The 25,725-nt window shown below is 44.6% G+C and overlaps 1 long non-coding RNA gene and 1 pseudogene across 1 annotated transcript; both read left to right on the top strand.

The window, feature by feature from the left end:
• The first annotated feature begins 999 nt into the window (after positions 1 to 999).
• Positions 1,000 to 4,892, top strand: LOC125962066 (eukaryotic translation initiation factor 3 subunit E-like; annotated as a pseudogene).
• Positions 4,893 to 12,150: 7,258 nt separating this feature from the next.
• Positions 12,151 to 14,527, top strand: LOC117200269 (uncharacterized). Its single transcript, XR_004481742.2, has 3 exons — positions 12,151 to 12,347; positions 12,909 to 13,067; positions 13,363 to 14,527. It is a non-coding gene; the product is annotated as an uncharacterized LOC117200269 (long non-coding RNA).
• The last annotated feature ends 11,198 nt before the right edge of the window (positions 14,528 to 25,725 follow it).

The following is a 25,725-nucleotide window of genomic DNA, read 5'->3' as shown; positions in this document are numbered from 1 at the left end:
ACTCCCAATGCAGGGGGCCCAGGTTCGATTCCTGGTTGGGGAACTAGATCCCACATGCACACTGCAACGAAGAGTCCGTATGCCCCAGCTAAGAAGTCTGTGGGCCAACTGAGAAGTCCGCATGGCACAAGTGAAATAAAAGATCCCACATGCCGCAAGGAAGATCCCGCGTGCTGCAACTAAGACCCGGCGCAGCCAAAATAAATAAATAAATAATAGTTTAAATGATAGGCAAGTTCTAATATGACATGATGGTATTTAATTGATATAGTATTAATCAATGACCTTAATGCTTGAAACATTCTCCTGGGTTGTGGGATTGAGTGCATTGAAGAGAAAGTGTAATCCTGGGACTTCCCTGGTGGTCCAATGGTTAAGACCCCGCACTTCTACTGCAGGGGGCGCGGGGTTCCAGCCTGTTGTTTGAGTGTGACCAGTATTCACAAGGCCCTCATAATGTCAATACTGTTCATTGGATCTTTTTTTTTTTTTTTTTTTTTTCGCGGTACACGGGCCTCTCACTGTTGTGGCCTCTCCCATTGCGGAGCACAGGCTCCGGACGCGCAGGCTCAGCGGCCATGGCTCACGGGCCCAGCCGTTCCGCGGCATGTGGGATCTTCCCGGACCGGGGCACGAACCCGTGTCCCCTGCATCGGCAGGCGGACTCTCAACCACTGCGCCACCAGGGAAGCCCTGTTCGTTGGATCTTAACCTTTGGAGTCGACATAGAAAAACCAAGAAGATTTGTTTGTGGCTGCAGGAACAATTGTAAATACCCAAAATCTTGACTTTGTACAATAAATGTGAAACTGAGAAAAGTTTGCATGTGGAAGTGAGGAGAGAAAGAGGAGTTACAGGCTGGCCTCTCTTGCTAGAGATGCTGAGGAAAGTAGATGGAACCAAAATAATTAATATAAAAACAAAAATAATAATATAAACAGTCATTATTGGGAAGAAGAGAGGGAGAGGGAGGGTAAATGAGTTAAACGCCTCATGTTTTATATTGGAAACTCAACATTCACTAAAATTGATATATAAAGAAATAACGTATGGGCATTTGAGCTAGGAATTTTGGAAACAACTTCCAAAAGAAATAAAAACAGAAACCATTAAAGGGGGTTGCCTCAAATGCAGTCAACAAGGGATGGTCAGATGCTGTTTGACTACCTGGCAGACAAGCATGGTTTTAGGCAGGAATATTTAGATACACTCTACAGATATGCAAAATTCCAATATGAATGTGGAAATTACTCTGGAGCAGCAGAATATCTTTACTTCTTTAGAGTGTTGGTTCCAGCAATGGATAGAAATGCTTTGAGTTCACTCTGGGGAAAACTGGCCTCTGAAATCTTAATGCAGAATTGGAATGCAGCCATGGAAGACCATACACCATTAAAAGAGACGATAGATAATAATTCTGTGAGTTCTCCACTTCAGCCTCTTCAGCAGCGAATGTGGCTCATTCATTGGTCTCTGTTTTCTTCAATCACCCTAAAGGGTGTGATAACATTATTGATCTCTTCCTTTACCAGCCACCGTATCTTAACACAATTCAGACAATGTGTCCACATATTCTCCGCTATTTGACCACAGCAGTCATAACAAACAAAGATGTCTGAAAACGCCGGCAGGTGCTAAAAGATCTGGTCAAAGTTATTCAACAGGAGTCTTACACATATAAAAACCCAATTACAGAGTCTGTTGAATGCTTATATGTTAACTCTGACTTTGATGGGGCTCAGAAAAAGCTAAGGGAATGTGAATCAGTGCTAGTGAATGATTTCTTCTTGGTGGCTTGAGGATTTCATTGAAAATGCCTGTCTCTTCGTATTTGAGACATTTTGTCGCATCCATCAATGAAGCAGCATAAACATGTTGGCAGATAAACTGAACATGACTCCAGAAGAAGCTGAAAGGTGGATTGTAAATTTGATTAGAAATTCAAGACTGGATGCCAAGATTGATTCTAAATTAGGTCATGTGGTTATGGGTAACAGTGCAGTCTCACCCTATCAGCAAGTGATTGAAAAGACCAAAAGCCTCTCATTTAGAAGCCAGATGTTGGCCATGAATATTGAGAAGAAACTCAATCAGAATAGTAGGTCAGAGGCTCCTAACTGGGCAACTCAGGACTCTGGCTTCTACTGAAGAACTGTACAGAAAAAAATGAAAAAACTATAAAAGAAAGATGAAATAATAAAACCATTATACAAAGGTGAAACATTTTAGAAACAATTAACATATTGAGCATAAATTTTGGAGAATTTGAATAAAATTGGCTGTTTCATTTATGCCATTAAAAAAAAAAATGGGGTTGCCTCTAGGTCACAGGAGGGTGTTGGGTGGAACAGGATGGGAAGGGGTGAGGCACTGTTGTTTTTCACCATAATCTCCTCTGTTCTACTTGATTCGTTATCAAATGAATGCAGCATTTCAATTTGTAAAAGGAAAAAAAAATTGCAAAGCAGGAAGCCTTGCTGAGGAGGGAAAGTCATTATGCGCCTCTGCCAGGCCTGTGATCACACCTGCTAGTGGAAAAAAACAGGGATTGGACCCTTGGAGACAGCAGATCATCCTCAGAGCCTTTAACTTTGGCTTGAAAAATTAATTCAATGCACTTAACCTTTTTGTTCTTGGTTTGCGGCCAAAATTAAAATTAACTTGCATTTTTTTGGACACTGATAGGAAGTAACTGGGGAAATGTGTAGGAAAAATACTGAAAGGAAATCTGCCAGTGCGATTTTTTTTTTTCTCTGCCTTTGTACACTTTTCTTCTCAATTTTTCTACCATTATAATGAGGGAAAATAAGATTTTTTTTAAAAAAGGCCCAGTTTGATTAATACCACTTAAGTGCAAAGAAGGAATTTCCCGTGGTCTGTAAGGGTCGGGGCTGTGTCTGCTTTGCTGGCCATCATATTTCCACTGCCAGCAAAAGCTTGTTGAACGAAAAATATAATGTAACCTCCCAGGCTGGCAGTGACCAGTTAATATCGGTGGGAGCAACCTGGGAGTGGACAGTGGCCATCCCGACTGAGAAGGTTCCCAGGCTGAGGGACTTTCAGTGCTAAACCCGGGACAATCCCAGGCAACTGCAGTCGGTAGCAAGCCTAGAAGAGGACTAGCTGTTTATCACCACCCTCCCAAGTCACCACCACACACACTTTCTGTCAAAATTCGGAAGCTCAAAACTTCAATCAACTTTTTTTTTGTCTGTTTTTGTCAACGCCTTGAGGCTTGCGGGATCTTAGTTCCCCGTCCAAGGATTGAACCTGTGGCCCCTGCAGTGGAAGTGTGGAGTCCTAACCACTGGACTGCCAGGGAATTCCCTCAATCGATTAATAAAACAACCGAAATCCTCTACTCGTATTCCAAATCCCCATCCTTCCCCAGGCTTTCACAACCATCCCTTCACTGATGACTCCCTGGCCCTCCCTCCCACTCCCCGGCTGACCAGAGGCTCCACCAAAGTCCCCTTTACTCAACCCAGCAGATACACCTTAGCGCACATCTTACTTCTTCGCAACATCTTTGATTGTTTTTCACTCTCATTTTGAAACCCTTTTTCCCTGGCCTCTACCCCCTGGCTTCTCATTTCCTTCATTAGTCATTTTAAGGAAGATAAATGCACTATCTTTAAATTGGTTCATTCATTATTTTACCAAACTTGGTATCACAAATGGAGTTGATACAGAAATTTCACACTTGATCACTGAATACAGTCCAAAGTATTTTAAATTGGGAATGTTTTTAGCTTTTTATTCTTTATTATTTTTTTAAAATTTCTTTATTTTTCATTTATTTTTGGCTGCGTTAGGTCTTCACTGCTGCACGCAGGCTTTCTCTAGTTGTGGCGAGCGGGGGCTACCCTTCGTTGTGGTGTACAGGCTTCTCATTGCAGTGGCTTCTCTTGTTGAGGATCATGGGCTATAGGTGCATGGGCTTCAGTAGTTGTGGCACGTGGACTCAGTAGTTGTGGCGCATGGGCTTAGTTGCTCCAAGGCACATGGGATCTTCCCGGACCTGGGATCAAACCCATGTCCCCTGCATTGGCAGACTGATTCTTAACCACTGCACCACCGGGGAAGTCCCAAAGTATTTTCAACTGGAAATGTTTTTAGCTTTTTATTTTTAATTTTATTTTGAACAATTTTAAACCTACAGAAAAGTTGAAGTATACTACAATGAACACCCTTAGACCTTCCCCCTGTATTTACCAATAGTTAACTTTTTTCCACATTTGCTTTGTCTTTCTTTTCACATATATTATATATATATATATATATATATACACGAATATACTTTCTCCTTCTTCTTATTATTACTGTTGAAATATGTGAGAGTAAGTGGCAGACATCATGACCTTTTACCCTACATACTTCAGCATGGATCTCCTAAGAACAAGGATTTTTCTCTTATCTAACTATAATATAAATATCAAATCTGGATACTTAATATCTATACAACATCATTATCTAGTATACAATCTATATTTAAATTTCCCCAATTATCCCAATAATGTCCATTATAGCAATTGTGTCTTCCAATCCAGGATCACAGGTCACACTCTTATGCCTTTGTAGGCTCCTTTACAGTTAGTCCCTTACATACAAACCTTCAAGTTGTGAACTTTCAAAGGTGTGAACATGCATCTGGTTCCAGCAAGGAACCAGAATCTGTGCCTTCAACGTCAGGCATGAGTGAAACTGCAGCTCGCCCTCCGTCTCCTGTTGCTGACGATCCTTCAGCTCTACCATCTCCCACCTCCTCTCCCTCCTCCAGTCAGTAACTCTTCTTGCCTGTTTACTTGATGCCAGCCCCTGTATGTTAGCTGTTGTATTGTACTACTGTACTTTTCAAGGTACTGCACTGTAAGATTAAAAATGTTTTATTTTTTGTGTTCGTTTTTTATGTATTATTTGTGTGAAAAGTATTATAAACCTGGGCTTCCCTGGTGGCACAGTGGTTGAGAGTCCGCCTGCCGATGCGGGGAATGCGGGTTCGTGCCCCGGTCCAGGAAGATCCCACATGCCGCGGAGCAGCTGGGCCCGTGAGCCATGGCTGCTGAGCCTGCGCGTCCGGAGCCTGTGCTCCTCAACGGGAGAGGCCACAACAGTGAGAGGCCCGCGTACCGAAAAAAAAAAAAGTATTATAAACCTATTACAGTACAGTACTATATAGCCGACTGTGTTAGTTATATACCTAGGCTAACTTTGTTGGACTTACCAACAAATTGGACTTACGAACGCACTCTCGGAATGGAACTTGTTCATATGTAGGGGACTTACTGTAATTGCGAACAGTTTCTCGGCCTTTCTTTGTCTTTCAAGACATTGATATTTTTGTGTCTGGACCAGTTGTTTTAGAGAAGGTATAAAGGAAAAATTTACTTCCTGTTGTGTGTCTCCTCTATTCTCAATACTTCTACAATACCATATCACTTCTGATGCCAGATGTGTGGTTTTTCCACACATCAAGCATTTCTGCGACACCAGCTGAGTGTCCTACAATTTAACTCAATTCCGGCCATCTACCTGGAAATAGTGTCAGATCCTGCAGGTTAAGGTCTCAGTCCTATAAGACTGTCCCTTCCCCACATACAAGACACCAAGGGCAAGTCCAGGTTGATAACTGTGCTTCTAACCAACCAGCTATGAATCAGTCGTTCCCACCACTTCTTCCTTAGGTTTGATTAATTTGCTAGAGAGGCTCACAGAACTCGAGAAAACAGTTTACTGGACTTCCCTGGTGGTCCAATGGTTAAGACTCTGTGCTTCCAATGCAGGGGACACAGGTTCGATCCATGGTCAGGGAACTAAGATCCCACATGCCACACTGCAGCCAAAAATAAAAGAAAGAAAGAAGACAGCTTACTTGCTAGATTACCAGTTTATTACAAAAGGATATAACTCAGGAACAGCCAGATGGAAGAGATGCACAGGGCAAGCTTTGTGGGAAGGGGCGTGCCACCCTCCCAGCACCTCCACACGTTCATCAACCCGGAAACTCTGTAAATGTGGTCCTTTTGGGGTTTTATGGAGACTTTGTTACATAGACACGATTGATTAAATCATTGGCCATTGGTGATTGAGCTCCAACTCTAGCCCTTCTCCCCTCCCTGGAAGTTTGGGATTGAAAGTTCCAACCCTCTAATCACATGGTTGGCTCCCCTGGCAAACAGCCCCCATCCTTAGGGGCTTTCCAAAAGTCACCCCGTTAACATAAGCTCAAGTGTGATTGAAGGGGATGTGTTATGACACTTGTTATGACACAAGACATTCCTTTCACTTTTATGGCCCTGGCATTATTTCAGAAACCAAGGACAAAAGACCAAATACTAAAAGAAAAGATACTCCCATTGCTCTTATCAACTGGGAAATTCCAAGGGTTTTAGGAGCTCTGTGCCAGAAATGGGGACAAAGATGAAATATATATTTCTTATTGTAAATCACAATATCACATAATGTCCCCTAGGTTATTTGTTGTTGCTGTTGTTTTAGGAATAAATCAGGTTGCAAATTTTTGGCAGGAAAGCCTAGAAATGCTGTGTGTCCTTCTTGGTGCCTCGTGTCAGGAGGCACAGGACATGATTCATCCCATTACTGGTGATGTTAACTTTGATCCCTTGGTTAAGGTCACTTGTGCTAGGCTTCTCCACTCTAAAGTTACCTTTATCATCTTTGTGATGAATAAATAGTCTGTGGAGGGAATTCCCTGGCAGTCCAGTGGTTAGGACTCCACATTTACACTGCAGGGACCACAGGTTTCACCTCTGATCAGGGAACTAAGATCCTGCAAGCCATACGGCCGAAAAAAAAAGAGTCTGTGGAAAGACGTTTGAGACCCTGTAAATATCCTGTTCTCCAACAAAAGTCTACCTAAAGATTTTAACATCCTTTAATGTTTCTTGCCTGAATCAATTATTACTATGTTGGGTTCAAGACATGAATTTCCTAATTCTTCCTCTGTATTTATTAATTATAGTCTACTGTAATTTCCCTTCTTCTCCACTTATTATTTGTTTTTATTTTTAGGATAGCCATGTGTTCATTGATCATGTATTATCTAATGTATTATAATCTATTAAGTCATTATCCATTTTAATATGTATATTGTTCCAGATTCATCCAGTGGGAGATTTTTCCATTTGATTCCTGTGTCCTCTTCAGTTTCTGAGCTCTTCGTTCCTGTTTTTCTCCTCCTCTTCCTCTTTCCCTTCTCCTCCTCTTTCTCTTTCTTCTTCTCCTCCCCACCTCTCTCTTCCAGGCACCCTTTGTACTTCCTCTGTACCAGCCCTGGGAGCTCTTCAAGGAATTCTGTTTCCTGTCACAGAGAGGTCTATTAGAAACCAAGATCTAAACACAGGGTAAACTCAGTACTTCTAGAAGTATCACTGCTTCTAGACCCTTTATCAGACACAGATAGGATATATAAATATTATATAGTAAATTCATATGACACCTTTAAGTGTGGTCCAACACCGCAAGTTTCTTCCTCATCCTCCCTCCCACATTTGTATCCCCTCCCCAACCCCAATGTTATTCTCGATCACAACGCTGTGTGTTGCCGTCATTGCAAAGAGCACAATTTATATTTATCGTCTATCCCCTCACTGGAGTGTGAAGTTCAATTATGAGCAGTTTCGAGGGCAGAGACCATATTTGCCAGCTCACTGCTGGGTCCCCTCTGCCTCATGCAGCCCCCGCCCACAGTCGGAGCCCAGGCCTGATGAGAAGCCCACAAGTGAGCCCTACTTGACCTTGTGTTGGTATCTGGGTGGAATATTTTTGAACGTTTGTGTTTCACTTTGTGTTTTCATAGTCTCATGTTCTAGTTTGGACAAAACATTGTTTTCAGAGTTTATCTTCCTTGTTTCTCCAGACAAGCCTGGGAGGTGAGGGTTGTTATCTGCATGTTACAGAGGAAAAAATGAGGCTGAGACACTAGGGGCCCAGCCCAAATTTGCACAGCTGTCCACTAAGAGGACTAATTGCAACCAGTCTGAACAGTGATGGCTGCCACTTCCTGTGGGACCGTCACCATGCTTGGCACTGTATGTGTACAGTGTTACTTAATTTAATCCTCACAAAAAATCTCTATGGTGATATCATGATCCCCACTTTATGGATGAAAGAAAACTAGACTCAGAAAGGTAAGGCAAATGAGTACAAAGCCAACGAGTCAAGGGCTAGAACCTGGTCTCTGCTTCCTGTCTGTTGCTTTTTCTGCTGCACACGGCTCCTCCCTTAACCTCTACGGCAAACTTTAGGGTGCATCTGCGTCTCCACCTAGAGGGTTTGCTGGTCCCCTCCATCAGCATTTCTTTTTTTAAAAATTTATTTATTTATTTTTGGCTGCGTTGGGTCTTCGTTGCTGCGCGTGGGCTTTCTCTAGCTGCGGTGAGCAGGGGCTACTTTTCGTTTCGGTGCATGGGCTTCTCATTGCGGTGGCTTCTCTTGTTGCAGAGCACGGGCTCTAGGTGCACGGGCTTCAGTAGTTGCAGCACGTGGGCTCAGTAGTTGTGGCTCGTGGGCTCTAGAGCACAGGCTCAGTAATTGTGGCACACGGGCTTAGTTGCTCTGCGGCATATGGGATCGATCTTCCCTGACCAGGGCTCGAACGCGTGTCCCCTGCATTGGCAGGTGGATTCTTAACCACTGCACCACCAGGGAGATCCTCCAGCAGCATTTCTGATTCTGTAGGTCTGGGAAGGAGGATTTGCATTTAAGGTTATGCTTCTGCTGCTGGTCTGGCACCTCGAGCTAGGACAGCCTATGACCCCACTGCTTCAGAGTCCTGCTCAGGCTCTGCTGGAGGGGTCCCTGGGGCAGAGCCTGGGCCTGGAGCTGATGCGTGGCCCTCAGACGAGCAGGACATAAGGCCTCCACCTCTGCCCCAAGCTCTTGTCTGTGACTGAGCCGTTAGCGTTTTCAGCAATAAAAACCGTCCCTGGTGTTTATAAGCAGAAAAGCAGTTTATCAGAAGGCCATAGGCTTCCAGAATCACCAGGAAGCCTGGATAGCCAGGTCAAGGGAGCCGCAGCATGGACACAGACCAAAGCTCCCTGCAGATCTGGCCTGGTGAGGGTATGCCAGCCACAGGCCCTGCAGGACACACATACAGCCAGGACCTCCAGCACCACTGGCCGTGGACGCTGGAGGCCGCTGCTGGCCCTGGGATGGATGTGCTTCTTGTTGCTTTGTTTCTCTAGCCCTCAAACCAGAGTCTGAAGGGGCAGTGTTCCTCCTGGCTCAGCCTGGGTCATGTGACCCCCATCAGCTGCAAGGGATACTGGGAAAGTGAACCTCTGGCTTTAGGGTCTCTAACGAGGGTGGATGGCTCCACCTCCCAGCAACGTGCATATGGTAGGAAATTGCCCAGAGAGGAGGATCAGATCCCGGGCCGCCCAATGACACCAGAGGCCCACGCTGGTGGCAGTTTCGTCCTTAGGCTTTTGGTGGAGGTTAAGGCTTGTTTGTTTGCATGTACTTAAGTCATGTTTGGGCTCATCAGTTAACAATTATTGAGGTACCGCTCTCTGTTCACCGCTAACAAATAGTTATTGAGCCCTCACCTGTATGCAAGGAGTGCAAAGCCATTTGCATTCTACAAAGAGGACACTGTAGTTGGATACAAGGAACACACTCTGTAGTCTGTCTGACCAGGCATTATTTTGAGAAAACATATTGGTCTTCTCCCCTAAACTGCAATGGAGGGGCAGGCCCCATTTTTCAGGGAGCAAAGAAAATGCCTGCTTGAAGCATTCATTCGCCTGACCTGTCAGCTCAGGGGCTGCTGTGTGTCCGGCTGTGCAGTGCAGGCATGGCAGATGACAAGGACAAAGCTGAGGTGTGTACACGGCCAAACTCACGCGCATGACTGGTGCAGGAAACAGGACCACACCGGGAGGCTGTGCAGCGGCTGGTTATTTCTGCCCAGGATGTTCTTAGCAAAGAGTTTAGCAAAAGATGGAAAGGCCATAGCACTTAAGCAGTGAGCTTGGGTCTCAGACAGTGTGGTTCTCAACCAGTAAAAGTTTCCATTACTGGCCTTGGTACCTCCAGCATCTCCTCCCCTCACACCCATCGCGCACCCTGTTGCCAAAGAATCTTCTAGAGACAGTATTTTATTATGTCACAGGGTGGTTCCATCTCCTCGCTGGTTCCCCTCATTCTCCTGGTCAGACTCATGTACCCGGTGTAGGTCGGGCCCACCCAGCCCCCTTGGCCACGGCTGCCTGCACGGCCCTGCTCCAGGCAGTCTGGCCACCTGCTCGTGTCTGGCGGCCGTGCTCAGTCTCACCTCTGAGTATATGCTGTTCCCTCCAGCTAGAAGGCCTTCCCGAACTTCTCTCCTCTCCAATCTTTTCCTGGCCTTCCTGGATCAGACCTCTCCTCTTTCTGGCCATCCAGCTTTAACTTCCCTGCGCGCTCACCCTCTGTCCCATTCACTTAACACTCATTCATTCAACAAAAATGTACGGAGGCCCACTAGGTACCAAGTGCTGTGGCGGGTGTTAGTCCTGCAGTGCGAACAAGAGGCTCCTGCCTTCAAGATGACAAATGTCCACCAAGTAAAAATCTCGCTACACTGGGGAAAGGGCCACGAAGGGGAAGTTGTACTATGTGGGCCATGAAAGGATGTCACAGGATGTGACTGGGATTATGAATGCAGCTGGGATTAGATAAGGCCCCCTGGGGAAGGGTCATTTATGCAGGCAAATTTGAGTTGGAGTTAACCAGGGGGAGAGAAGTTTATGAGTATTTCCAACTACAACTCTAAAACTCTTAGAAGAAAACGTAGGGGAGAAGCTTCATGACTTTGGATTTGGCAATGATTTCTTGGATATGATACCAAACGCGCAGGCAACAAGACTAAAAAGAAGTAAACTGGACTATAGCAAAAATTCAAACTTCTGTGCATCAAAAGATACATCAATAGAGTGAAGAGGCAACCCCACAGAGTGGGAGGCAATATTTGCAAATCACGTATTTGATAAGGGATTATACATTATAAAGAACTCCTTCAACCTCCCCCAAAAGAAAAACTTGATTAAAAAATGGACAAAGGCCTTGAATAGACGTTTCTCCAAAGAAGATTTTAAAAATGGCCAATAAGCACATAAAAAGATGCTCAACACCTCTAGTCATTAGGGAAATGCAAATCGAAACCACAATGAAATATCACCCCACAACAGTTAGGATGGCTAATATTAAATTAAAAAAGCCCACAAAATAACAGGTGCTGGGAATGGTGTGGAGAAATTGGAACTCTTGTGTGCTGCTGTTGGTGGGAATGTACAATGGTACAGTCACTATCAAAAATAGCATAGCCATTCCTCAAATAATAAAAATAAAATTATCATATGATCTAGCAATTCCACTTCTGGGTATATACCCAAAAGAATTGAAAGCAGAATCTTGAAGTGATATTTGGACACTTCATAGCAGCGTTAATCATAATAGCCAGAAGGTGGAAGCAACCCAAACGTCCATGGATAGAAGAATATATAAACAAAATGTGGTACCATACAATATTACTTGGCCTTTAAAAGGAAAGACATTCTAACACATGCTGCAACACGGATGCACCTTGAAGACATTCCACTAAATGAAATAAACCAGTCACAAAAAGACAAATACTATATCATCCTACTTATATGAGATACCTAGCGTGGTGAAAATCATAGAGACAGAAAGTAGCATGGTGGTTGCCGAGGGCTGGGAGGAAGGGGGAATGGAGTACAGAATTTCAGTTTTGCAAGATGGATAGAGTTCTGGAGATGGATGGCAGTGATGGTTGTGCAACAATGTGAGAGTCCTTGACACTACTGAACTGTACGCTTAAAAATGGTCAAGACAGTGAATTATACGTTACGTGTATTTTACAACACCTAAAAAAAATTTTTAAACCTATAAAATATATTTTAGCATAAATAATATATTTCCTGGGAGGGGAAGAGCATCCCTAGAAGGCCCAGGGGTGGGGAAGACCTGGCGGAACATGGTGTGGGAGGGGCAGCGGCCGGCTGGGAGGCTGGACATTTGGGAGTTGATCCGAAGGGCGGAGGGAAGCCATTATACCGGGTTCAGGCCGTGGAGGGAGGAGATTCTGCTTTAGAAAGATCACGTGGAAAAGATTGGAGGGAGGCACGGAAGAGGCAGGAAGCTGGCTGGGGACTCCAGGAGAAAGATAATGGCAGTTAACGCTGAGGAGGAGGCGTGGAAAGGGAGAGACGTGCGTGGCCTTGAGACATATTCATAAAACAGAACAGCAACGCGACTTGGAAATGGTCCCGAAGGAGAGGAGGATCCAGGGCAGCTCGGATGGCTCAGGCACCTGGCAGCATGTGGGTACCATACATCAAGATGGGGACCTCCAGAGAGGAACGGGTCTGAGACAAAGAATTCCATTCTGATCATGTTAGGTTTGAAGTACCCATGAAATGTCCAAGCAGAGAAGTCTGTCTAGTGCTTGGGTATTTCGGGTTGGAGCCAGGCTGAGGGAATAAATTATATTTTAAATAAATGCTATGTAAATCTGTGGGAGGGGATCACCCAGGGAGAAAGGGGAGGGGGAGAGGAGAAGTAGAGGCTGGCTGAACCCTGAGGGACTCCAGAAGACTGCAAGAGGAGCCCCAACGGGGCAGGAGGGGAGGATGGAGTGTCAGGGAGCAGGGAGGGGTCGGCTGTGTTGATTTAACAACATGGAGGTTAGAGCAGTTTTGGTGGAGCTGGGGAGGCGGAAACCAGACTGCAGTGGGTGAAGATGTGGTTTGGCCGCAGAGGGATGGGGTGGGGGATGGTAGCTGAACGAGGGCTCCAGGGCCAGTGGAAGGGGGTGTTTATAGTAGATTTGATCATTTTTGTTAACTGTTTTAAATTCTCCCCTTCTGTTTTATCTGGAAAAGGAATGCCTGCTCATGGAAAGAAGAATTCAAACTGTGAGGTGGTGGGAACCCCTAGGATCTTTCATAACGAAGGGACTCAACGGTTCAGAAGGCTGGCACTCGATGGTCACCCCCTTCCAGAGTCTCCTGCCTTGAAGGACAGTTCTGCCTCTGGGGCTGGTTGGTTGGTTTGTCACATGGGAGATAAGAGAGTGGGCCTGCGCATTGAAGGGATGGACCAGAGGGGAATCCTGGGCCCATGCCTGGGGCTTGGCCTGTACCCTGTGCCGGGAAAGGAGGGTGAGCAGTGGGTGCAGGGGCGGAAGTCTCATCCACAGCTGCTGCTTTTTCTCTGAGGGCTGAGGTCCTCAGCTGGGAGTGAAAGGGGGAGGGTTGGGGGACGGGGAGGAAAGAGGAGAAAGTCCAACTCGGCTCTCAGGGTCACTGCGTTGGTCTCTGGCTCTCGGTCCCACAGCCTGTTCTCAGCAGAGCAGCCTGACGGAGCCTCTAAGATGTTCAGCGAGATGACATCACTCCTCCATTTCAAGCCCTGCAGTGACTGCTCCCATCATCATCACTCGCCTCCCCGCCCTGCATCAGCTGGCCCTTCCCCCTCCGACCTTGGCTCCTGTCTCCTCCCTCCAGCTACACAAGTTCCCAGAGTTCCATGAGCACTAGGCATGCTTCTGCCACAGGTCCTTTGCACCAGCTGTTCCTACTACTGGACCAGCTTCTTGGCCTTGGCACTATTCACTCTTTGTCTGGCTAAGTTTTTGTCATGGGAGCTGTCCTGTGCATTGTACGATGTTTACAGCTTCTCCCTTCTAGATGCCAGTAGCACCTCCACATACACACAGTGGTGACGACAAAAATGTCTCCACATGTTGGCAAAGTCCCCTGGGTAAGAGGGAGGAAACATCACTGGCCTGAGAACCACTGGCCTAGAAGAGGTTTCCCTAGATACCCACTAGATCTCCTCCCTCCCCTTTTCATGTCTTTGCTCAAATCTCTTCTGCTCAATGAGGCCCACCCTGACCACCTCATTTAATCCTGCATCTGGCCCAGGTCCCAAATTCCTGGTCCCTCATCTTGCCCTTTTCTTTTCTTTTTTTTTTTTTTTTGCGGTACGCTGGCCTCTCACTGTTGTGGCCTCTCCCGTTGCGGAGCACAGGCTCCGGACGCACAGGCTCAGCAGCCATGGCTCACGGCCCCAGACGCTCCGCGGCATGTGGGATCCTCCCGGACCGGGGCACGAACCCGCATCCCCTGCATCGGCAGGCGGACTCTCAACCACTGCACCACCAGGGAAGCCCGCCCTTTTCCTTTTTGCCATAGCAATGGTTACTTTCTCACTTCCTACTTGATTTACTTATTTCTTACATTTATTATGTGTTTTCTCCCATTGCAATGCAAGCTCCCCAAGGGCAGGGGGCCTCAACAGTTTTAATTACTCATGTGCCCCAAGTGTTTAGAACTGTGCCTGGCATATAGCAAACATAAAATAAATATTTTTGAATGGCTTAATAAACTCGAGGACCTTAGATTGCTGTGGAGGGCCTCGCTGAGGTCGATGCGTGTAAATTCACCGTGATTCTCCTTTTCTGAGGTCACATACTGCCTTGTATTGTAAGGTGACTTTTCCACATGTGGGTAGCAAGCCCCTTACTTACCAGAGGGCCAGAACCATCTAGGCTCTGTCTTTGTGTCCCCCTCACCCGGTGCAGTGATGGGCACGTAGAAAAAAAAATGGTTTGTAGGATAAACTGTGATGACTAAGTTTGGGGCTGGGTTGAAGGAAGGGGAGGATCCATGATGATCAGAGATGGAAAGGGACAATGAACAAAGGTTAAGAGTCACCCATGAGGAAGTGTCCTGGGAAGCACCCCCAGGCTGGGTAGTGAGATACAGAGGGGGCTTCCAGTTATGCAGAGGGAAGGAGGGCCTGGTCAGGAACCCGGCACGTGGTCAGAAGGCCTCAGGCGGTGGGTGTCCTTCTCCCAGATGGGAGGTAAGCTTTGTAAGGGAATGAGCCAGGGCCGGGACCTCTCCACCACTTGAATATCCTCATTATTCATCCCCTTTCTCATTCCAAGAGAGAATTTAAGATATTTAAAAAGACTACATGAAAAACAATAAGAGACTACACTAAAAGCAGGAAAGGACAGTTTCAGGGTGAGGAGTTGACAGAAAAGGAATACAAGGGGACTTCCTGGGTGATAGAAATGCTCTTTCTCTTGCTTTGGGTGTTGGTACATGGGTGTCAACATTTGAGTTGTCAAAACTCATCCAGTTGTCTGCATAAGATGTGTGCATTTCACTGGATGTAATTTTACCTCAGTGAAGCAAAGAAGGCGAAAGAGGAACAAAGAAGCAAGGTGGGGCCATCACATGCCAGGAACAAGTATAAAATGGGTACCACAATGCCCCAATTGCTTTGTGTTGGGGGAGGGGACCACAAATCTGCTTTAACTATCCCAGCAGCTGATGTAGGAAGGGTGACTCAGTCAATCACATGATTCTAGGAGCCTCTGAGATTAACAACCAACCAGTTGCTCAGGAAAACTCTTCCTGCTATTGGTATTAATATCAGTCCTGGGGCTTCCCTGGTGGCACAGTGGTTGAGAGTCCGCCTGCCGATGCAGGGGACGCGGGTTTGTGCCCCGGTCCGGGAAGATCCCACGTGCCGCGGAGCGTCTGGGCCCGTGAGCCATCGCCGCTGAGCCTGCGCCTCCGGAGCCTGTGCTCTGCAACGGGAGAGGCCACAACAGTGAGAGGCCCGCGTACCCAAAAAAAAAAAAAAAAAAAAAAAGGCCTATCTAATTGGGTACAGAGAGTGGGGAGATGGTCAGGGAAAGCACCACAGAGGAAGGTAAGTGTGATTTGACATGTTAAGAATGAGTGAGAATTAGCAAGGTGTAAAACCTTACATTTATGGCCAACCAATTTTTAATAAGGGTGCCAAGTCAATTAAATTTGTTTTCAATAAACGGTGCTAAGACAACTGAAGTGCCACATGTAACAAAAGTTAGCCCCCAATAGGCAGGGGACGCTGGTTCGAGCCCTGGTCCAGGAAGATCCCACGTGCCACAGAGCAACTAAGCCCGTGCTCCACAACTACTGCGCCTGCGCTCTAGAGCCCGCGAGCCACAACCACTGAAGCCCGCGTGCCACAACTACTGAAGACCGTGCACCTAGAGTCCGTGCTCCGCAAAGAGAGAAGCCAACGCAATGAGAAGCCCGTGCACCGCAACTAAGTAGCCCCCGCTCGCCGCAACTAGAAAAAGCCCGTGCACAGCAACGAAGACCGAACGCAGCCAAAAAAACTTAACAATAAAAAATAAATAAATAGGGCTTTCCTGGTGGCACAGTGGTGGAGAGTCCGCCTGCCGATGCAGGGGACACGGGTTCGTGCCCTGGTCCGGGAAGATCCCACATGCCGCGGAGCGTCTGGGCCCGTGAGCCATGGCTGCTGAGCCTGCGCGTCCAGAGCCCGTGCTCCGCAATGGGAGAGGAGAGGCCACAGCATTGAGAGGCCCGCGTACCGCAAAAAATAAAGAAAGAAAGAAAAAAGAAAACATAGGCCTACATCTTTGTGACCTTGGATTAGGCAATGATTTCTGAGATATCACACCAAAAGTACAAAAGTCAAAGAAAAACTAGATAAATTGGACTTCATCAAAATTAAACACTTTTTTGCTTCAAAGGATACCACCAAGAAAGTGAAAAGACAACCCATGATTTGCAAATCATGTATCTGATGAGACTGTGTTCAGAATATATAAAGAATTCTTACAACCCAGCCATAAAAAGACAACCCAGTTTAAAAATGGGCAAAGGATTTGAATAGACATTTCTCTAAAGAAGATATACAAATGACCAGTAAGCATAGTTCCTCAAAACGTTAAAGACAGAATTCCACGTGACCCCACAATTCCATTCCCAGGTATATATCCCAGAAGATCAAAAACATGTTCATACAAAAATCTGTACACAAAAATCTGGCATTATTCATAATAGCCCCAAAGTGAAAGCAACTAAAATGTCCATTGACTGATGAACTGATACATAAAATGTGGTATAGCCATACAACGGTATATTATTCTACCATAAAAAGGAATGAAATACTAATATGTGTTACGATATGGATGAAACTTGAAAACATTATGCTACAGAGAAGAAGCCAATCACCACATATTTTATGATTCAATTTATATGAAATACCAAGAATAGGCAAATCTATAGAGACAGAAAGTAGTGGTTGTCTAGGGGTGGGCAGAGGAAGGAATGGGGAGCAATTGCTAACGGGGTTTCTTTTTGGAGTGATGAAAATATTCTGAAATTAGTGGTGAGCGTTGCACAACTTTGTGAATATCCTATAAACCACTGAATTTTACAATCTAAAAGAGTGAATTTTGTGGTATACTAATTATATCTCAGTAAAGCTGTTATTTAAAGAGAGAGAGAGAGAGACACTTCCAGTTTCCTGTCTGGCAGCTAAGGAGCTTGGAAGTTGTCACTCCATCCTAAGGAGTAGAAAGCTGAACAAACCGAATCAACAACGTTTCTTAGATCCATTAGAGAACTGGGGTCACAGCGTAAACCACTGCTTCCCCCCTCCCCTCAAAATTGGAGAGACAGGCAGGCACATACAAAGAATTACAACTTACTAGAGCAGAAACACATGAACAGACTCCTGCACTAGAACCCTCTCAGGGTAGGAAAATCAAAAGAGCATTTGAATTGCTGGAGGCTCCGTGTGGACAAACCTGAGAGTTAAAAACTCCAGGGGGCTCAGTCTTAGGGGGAGTAGTCTGTTCTTTGTGAGTTTTACCTCCAGGAGTTCCACCAGGTTCTTACAGTGAAGATCAGAGAAAAATCTTCTTCTGCTTCTGGTAGGAGGAGGGGAAAAGTAGCCATTTTGAAATTCGCCCAGAGCATTCTGTTCCTCTTAACAAGGTCTGCTCTCAAGAGAAACTAGTTTACCACAGCCTAACCCACCTGGGAGGAGGGAGATACCCAACCCCAGCCCCCTCTAACAGTCTCCTCCCACTTCAAGGGAAGAAAAAACTAAGAAACACCTGTGAAGCTTAACAGCCCAGGGGCACAGGCTCGCTAAAATATTGGGACCTCCTCATAGGGCAAACCTCAAGGCCACATCGCTGAAGGCCTACTTATAACAGTTCCTTTTACCCAGTGCATCTTCTCTGGCTTTCGACAACAATTTACAAGGCATACTAAAAGTCAAAACAGTTTGAAGAGACAGAGCAGGCATCGAAACCAAACTCAGATATGGCAGAGATGAAAATTTAAAACTGTAGCCGGCACTTGGAACCCTGAAAGACTCTCTTTTTCTGCTTCCAACTAGGATTCCTGGATGGTGTTGCAATTTTGGAAATTTTGAGACAAAATAAACAAAATTAAATTTTTGGTGGCTTCACAGCATGTTCTCGAATGTAATTGTAAAAATAGGAAATGTAGGGCATTTCACTGGGTTTATGATTATCCTGTGTGGTAACAGAGCCTGGTCAGTCTATGATAGTAATTCAGAATTGACAAACCTTGGAGGGTCCGTGAGTGATGTGCAAATTGTCAGTGCGAGGTGGCAGGTGTGGCAACCTGTCAGGGGCCATGCTGGCAGGGGCGTGGCTTTCCCATTAGTCATCCCTCTGCTTCTCAAGTTCCAATGGTGTTTCATGTGGTTCACCAATTAAACATTTTTTTAATTTTTTATTTTTTTTTGCTGTACGCGGGCCTCTCACTGTTGTGGACTCTCCCGTTGAGGAGCACAGGCTCCGGACGCGCAGGCTCAGCGGCCATGGCTCATGGGCCCAGCCGCTCCACGGCATGTGGGATCTTCCCGGACCGGGGCACGAACCCGCGTCCCCTGAATTGGCAGGCGGACTCTCAACCACTGCGCCACCAGGGGAGCCCTGGCCCCTCGCTTTTTAATGTTGATTTAATCACATATAAGTGTAGCGCTAAAATATTGCTTAATTTTAGTTAAATTTTAACATTATAAAAATGATATTGGGAGCTTCTCTGGTGGCGTTGCTTGCTGCAACTAGAGAAAGCCCGCGCGCAGCAACGAAGACCCAACGCAGCCAAAAATAAATTTTTAAAAAAAGCCAATTAAAAAAATCATGTAACCTTTTGAGATTACATTCTTCATTTAACATTAGATTGCTAAGATTCATCTATGATGTCAGCGTTCCAACTACTTCTCTTTTGTGAATGTCACAATTGATATATTCATTCTCCTGCCTCTAGACATTTGAGTTGTTTCCATGTTTTTGCTATTAGAAACAGTGCTTCTATGAACATGATTCTACGTGCCTCCTGGGGCCTGAGGGAAAGTTTCTCTGAGCACAGAGCTAGGATTGGAATGCAGGTCCTGGGGAACGTCATGTTCAACTTTGCAAAAGAACAGCGAACTGTTTTCCAAACAATTTGCACAAATGTATGATCCCTCCCTTGAGCAATGTGGATACTATTGATCCATATCCTCTCAACACTGCCCGTCAGTCAATGGCGTGTAAAGTAGTAGTTAACTATCATTTTGATTTGAATTTCCCTAGTTACAAAGAAAGCTGAACATCTCTTCATTGTTTGTTGTTTGACTCCCAAATCCCTGTTCGTGTATTTTGCCCATTTTTCTATTGGTGGTTTATTCTTTCCTTATTCATCTTTAGAAGATTTTTTTTTAATATATTCTCTGTCAGTCGTATGTGTTACAAACCTCTTTTGCCAGTTTTGCAACTTACTTCTTTTTACTTTATTCATGATGTGTCTTTTTTTGGTCCAGTTTTATTGAGATATAATTGACATCCAGCACTGTGTAAGTTTAAGGCGTACAACAAAATGATTTGACTTACATGCATCATGAAGTGATTATCCAAAAGAGTCTGGTGAACATTCATCATCTCATATAGATACAAAATTAAAGAAACAGAAAAAAACTTATTTGTCCTCGTGGTGAGAACTCAGACACTTGAGTTGTTTCCATGTTTTTGCTATTATAAGCACTGCTTCTATGAACATGTTTTGTTTGTTTGTGTGTTTTTTGCCTCACCGTGAGGCTTTCAGGATGCTAGTTCCCCGACCAGGGATTGAACCTGGGCCACGGAAGTGAAAGCCCTGAGTCCCCAACCACTGGACAGACAGGGAATTCCCCTTGTTTATCTTATAACTGGAAGTTTGTACCTTTTGACTGCCTTCATCCAATTCATGATGTCTTTTGATGAATAGCTGTTTATAATTTTAATTTTTTCAAATGTGTCAATTTTTTTTTAGCATTAGTACTTTTTTTGGGGGGGTTCTTATTTAACAAAAATTTTGTTAGTCCAACCTCAGAAAAAATGTTAACCTATTTTTACTATCTGTTTAAATTTTTTCTTTCAACATTTAATTCATCAGGGATTGGTTTCTGAGAATGAGATAGGAATCCACTTTTATCTTTTTTGCACATTTGGTCAGTCTTTTTTTCCCTCATTAATTGAATAGTTCCTCCTCTCCCCACGGATCTGCCATTCCACTGCTGGAACACATCATAATTCCACATATGCATGGGTCAGTATCTGGGCTCTCTATTCTATTCCACCATCAGGTGATGATGCCTATTGCAGCTGCTGGACCAGATGCAATTTCATTGCTTAAGTAAATGAACACATCCACTGGTACCTGGTATGAAGCTATTGACCTAGCAAAAGCCTTTCTGTCGATCTCTGTCCATAAGACTCACCAGAGGCAGTTTGCTTTCAGCTCAGCAACACACCTTCACTATCCTACCTCCGGGATGTATCAACTCTCCAGCCCAATGTCATAATTTAGTTTGCAGGAATCTTGATCACCTCTCCCTTCCACAAGCTATCACCCTGGTCTATACCAGTGATGACATTATGACCTAGTGACATTATGGACCTAGTGAGTGAGAAGTAGCAGCTCCTCTAGACTTATTGGTAAGACATTTGTGTGTTGTAGGGTGGGGAATAAATCCAACCAAAATTCAGGGGCCTTCTGGGGGTCCAGGGGGTGTGGAGTATGTTGAGATATCCCTTCTAAGGTGAAGGATAAGTCATTGTATCTGCTCCCTCCCACATCCAAAGAAAGAGGCACAATGCCTAGAGGGCTTCTTTGGCTTCTAGAGGCAATACAGTCCTCATTTGGGTCACTGAGTGACCCAAAAAGCAGTTTTCAGTGGGGTCCGGAACAAGAGAAGGCTGTGTGATAGGTCCAGGCTGCTGTGCAGGCTGCTCTGCCCTTCGGGTCACAGGATCCAGCAGATCCAATAGTGCCTGAAGTGTCCGTGACAGAGAGATGCTGTCAGGTTGATGACACTGGATGGCTTCCACCATGGGCGGGGCAGTGTTTTATTCTTACTGGAATAGACCCTCTGGATACGTTTGGCAAAATGCAATGCTGCATGCAATGACTCTGCCAAGACTACCATCCCTGGACTTATCCACATGTCACGGTAGTCCATACCACATTGCTTCTGATCAAAGAACTCACTTCACAGCAAAAGAAGTGTGGCTACAGGACCATGCTCATGGAATTCACTGGTCTCTCCACATTCCACACCACCCTGAAGCAACTGGCTTGAAAGAACTATGTAATGGCCTTCTGAAGACTCAGTTACAGTGCTAGCTAGGTGGCAATACCTTGCAGGGCTGGGGCAAGGTTCTTTGGGAGGCTGTATGTGCTCTGAATCAGCGTTTGATATATGGTGCTGATTCTCTGATAGCCAGGATTCATGGGTCCAGGAATCAAGGGAGTGGCACCACACACTATTACCCCTAATGACTCACCAGCAACATTTTTGCTTCCTGTTCCTATGACTTTATGCTCTGCTGACCTAGAGGTCTTAGATCCAGAGGGAAGGATGCTTCCACCAGGAGACTCAACAATGATTTCATTGAACTGGAAGTTAAGACTGCCACCCAGCCACTTTGGGCATCTCATGCCTCTCACTCAACAGGCAAAGAAGGGAGTTATGGTGTTGGCTAGCTGGGGCGGTTGATCCCGACTGCCAAGGAGAAATTGGACTACTATCCACAATGGAGGTAAGGAAGAATATGTGTGGGCATCTCTTAGCATTACCATGTCCTGTAATTAAAGTCAATGGAAAATGACAGCAATCCAATTGAGGAAGAATTAGTAATGGTCTAGCCCCTTCAAGAATGAAGGTTTGGGTCACCCCACCAAGTGAAGAACCATGACCAGCTGAGGTGCTTGCTGAAGGCAAAGGGAATACAGAATGGGTAGTAGAAGAAGGTAGTTATGAATACCAGCTATGACCACATGGCTAGTTACAGAAATTAGGACTATAACTGTTATGAATATTTATTTCCTCATTGCTTTACGAATATGTTTGTGTATGTGTATCTCTCTTTGTTTTCTTTCCTCTCTTATTCCCTTATCATGTAACATAAGATGTATTGACTTTATATCATAGTATTTAAGTATTGTTAATTTTACGTCATAGTATTTAAGTTATGGCATATCAAGAAGACTAAACACTACTCAAGGACTTCACCTCTTCTTCTGGGGAAGGGGTTAGTGTATTTTCAGTTGTACACATGACAGTTGCATCATGGAATTATGATCTTGTTATTGTCTTTATTTGGAGATTAAGTATGGTTTAAAGAGGTGCATCTGGGTACAAATTGAAAAGGGGTGGACTGGTCATGGTTAAATTTATGTGTCAACTTGACAGGTCACAGGGTGCCCAGATTAAATATTATTTCTGAGTGTGTCTGTCAAGGTGTCCTTGATGAGATTAGCATTTGAATTGGTAGACTCAGTAAAGCAGATGGCATCATCCAATCCATCAAAGGTCTGAATAGAACAAAACATGGAGGAAGGAGAAATTCACCCCTTTTCTTTCCAGCCTCACTTGGTGGAGCTGTGACATCTCATCTAATCTTTTCAGGCCTTCAGACTTGGGCTGAATTACACCACTGGTTTTCTTGGGTCTCCAGCTTGTAGATGGCAGATCATGGGAATTCTCAGCTTCCATAATCCTTGAGCCTTAAGTCAATTCCTCATAGTATATATATATATATATATATATATATATATATATATATATATATATGAATTTACCTGTTTATGAATTTATATATATATAAATTTATATATATATATATTTATTCATTCTACTGGTTCTGTTTCTCTGGAGAACCTAACCAATACAAAAATCAAGCAATGTCCACAAAATTGTGAGGGAAAGACATATCCAGCCAAGATGTGCTTCAATTTTGAAGGCTACAGGAAGATAGTCTCAAAATAAAAGATTAAGGGACTATAACGAGGCAATTATGAGCCTTTTCTGAAAAACATTCCAGACAGATGAATAAAAAAGATGACAGCAGAGAAGCAGTGGTAAGAAGACTACAGATGAGCCATTTAAATACACTGATAAGAGTACATAACTGGGGACTTCCCTGGTGGCCCAGTGGTTAAGAATCCACCTGCCAATTCAGGGGACACGGGTTCAAGCCCTGGTCAAGGAAGATCCCGTATGCCGCGGAGCAACTAAGTCCGTGCGCCACAACTACTGAGCCTGAGCTCTAGAGCCTGCGTGCTGCAACTACTGAAGCCCGCGTGCCTAGAGCCTGTGCTCTGCAACAAGAGAAGCCACCACGATGAGAAGCCTGCGCACTGAGACAGAGTAGCCCCTGCTCGCCACAACTAGAGAAAGCCCGCACACAGCAACAAAGGCCCAACGCAGCCAAATTAATTAATTTTAAAGAAATGCAAAGGGTTCCCAGGTTGCTAGTGCAGCCGCACGCCAGGAGAAAGCAAATACACGTTCTCTCTATAGGTATGCCACTTCGATCAAGGACTCGAAGTTCTCCCACAGATAGACTTCCAAGGAAAAAGAGCAGCTCACAATCTAAAGCTGTAGAACACACAAGCAAACAAGGCCTTGTGAGTCCTCGAAAGAGATGTGAGACCACAGAACTACACCTGCAAAGACCAGGGCCATGCCAAGTCACATCGGGGCCAGAGGCAAACGGGGGAAAATCATTCATCTGGATCCTTTTTAAATTTAAACTGTTACTATTTCATTCGTCATGGACTTTTACATTAATTTTGAGTTTTTAAATATTGCATTAAAATATTATTTATCTTGATTATGTGTTTTTTTGTTGCCCCTTAAATTTTGCGCTTGCAGAGAGCACTGTGCTTGCCTCACCCTGGCAGATTTCACTTCCTTAATTGCCATTTGTGACAAGATGGATGGGCCTTGAGGGCATTATGCTAAATGAAATAAGTCAAACAGAGAAAAAAGAAACATTATACAGGGACTTCCCTGGGGGTCCAGTTGTTGGGACTCCATGCTTCCACTGTGGGGGGCTCAGGTTCAACCCCCTGGTCAGGGAACTAGGATCCCTCATGCTGCATGGTGCAGACAAAAAATACTACTACTACTATATAATGTCACATGTGGAATCTAAAACAAATAGAACACAAACTAAACTCATACAAAAGGAAATCAGATTTGTGGTTATGGGGGTGGGGCATGGGGTGGAGGAATTAGATGAAGGTGGTCAAAAGGTACAAACTTTCAGTTGTTAGATAAATATAAGTACTGGGGATGTCATGTACAACATGACGACTATAGTTAACACTGCTGTACAGTATATTGGGAAGTTGTTGAAAGAGTAAATCCTGGGACTCCCCTGATGGCGCAGTGGTTAAGGCTCAGCACTCCCTATGCAGGGGGCCCCGAGTTCGATCCCTGGTCGGGGAACTAGATCCCTCGTGCGTGCCACAACTAAGAGTTCACATACCACAACTAAGGAGCCCGCCTGCCACAACTAAGACCCAATGCAACCAAATAAATACTAAAAAAAAAAAAAAAACTTAAAAAAAGTAAATCCTGAGTTCTCATCACAAGGAAAAAAGCCATTTCTTTCTATCTATCCTTCTATCATTCTATACGGTGAAAGAGCTGTCTGGAATTATGTTCACCAATTGCCAACAGTTAATTCAGGGGATTGGGAAGATGTTATACTTTTTTCTACCGTGCTTGGATCTTTTCTAATACCCTTTTATAAAAACAAGTCATCTCTTTCAAAACAATTTAAGATCTGGATTAAATACTGCAAAATGGTATCTACCACTTATAATCTTAGTGATAAATTAATAGATCTTGGCCATGTTTCTTCTTTTTTTTCATATTTATTTTTATTTCTTTTGGCCGTGCTGGGTCTTAGTTGCAGCACGTGGCATGTGGGATCTTTTAGTTGCAGCATGCGGACTTCTTAGTTGTGGCATGCAGGCTTCTTAGTTGCAGCATGCGAACTCTTAGTTGCACAGCATGCTTGTAGGATCTAGTTCCCTGACCAGGGATTGAACCTGGGCCCGCTGCATTGGGAGCACAGAGTCTTACCCACTGGATGACCAGGGAAGTCCCCATGTTACTTTCTAAACTATCCTTTGAAATATTTCAGGGAATTCCCTGGTGGCCTAGTGGTTAGGATTCTGGGCTTTCACTGCCATGGGCCTGGGTTCAATCCTTGGTCAGGGAACCGAGATCCTGCAAGCCACGTGGCCAAAATTTTAAAAAAAAAGGAACTAATGGAACAAAATATGAAATGGCCAACTGAAAATAGCAAATTATCACCAAGTTCTTTAACTTCAGCTTTAAAACATATCCTAGTAACCATAATCTTCTCATTGTTGGTTTGAGGCCAAAACAAAGACTGATTAGAAGTGACCTGAGAAACAGGTAGGAAAAATACCCAAAGAAAACATGCCTCCTGGTGGTGGTGTTAAGGGCAATAATTTTCCTGCTTCTGTACTGTACCTTTCTGTACTTTTCTAAATTACA

Source organism: Orcinus orca, chromosome 19 (assembly GCF_937001465.1).
Source record: "Orcinus orca chromosome 19, mOrcOrc1.1, whole genome shotgun sequence".
Lineage (NCBI taxonomy): Eukaryota > Metazoa > Chordata > Mammalia > Artiodactyla > Delphinidae > Orcinus > Orcinus orca.
Note: the sequence above shows the minus strand (reverse complement) of the source record. Positions and strands in the feature narration are given on the sequence as shown.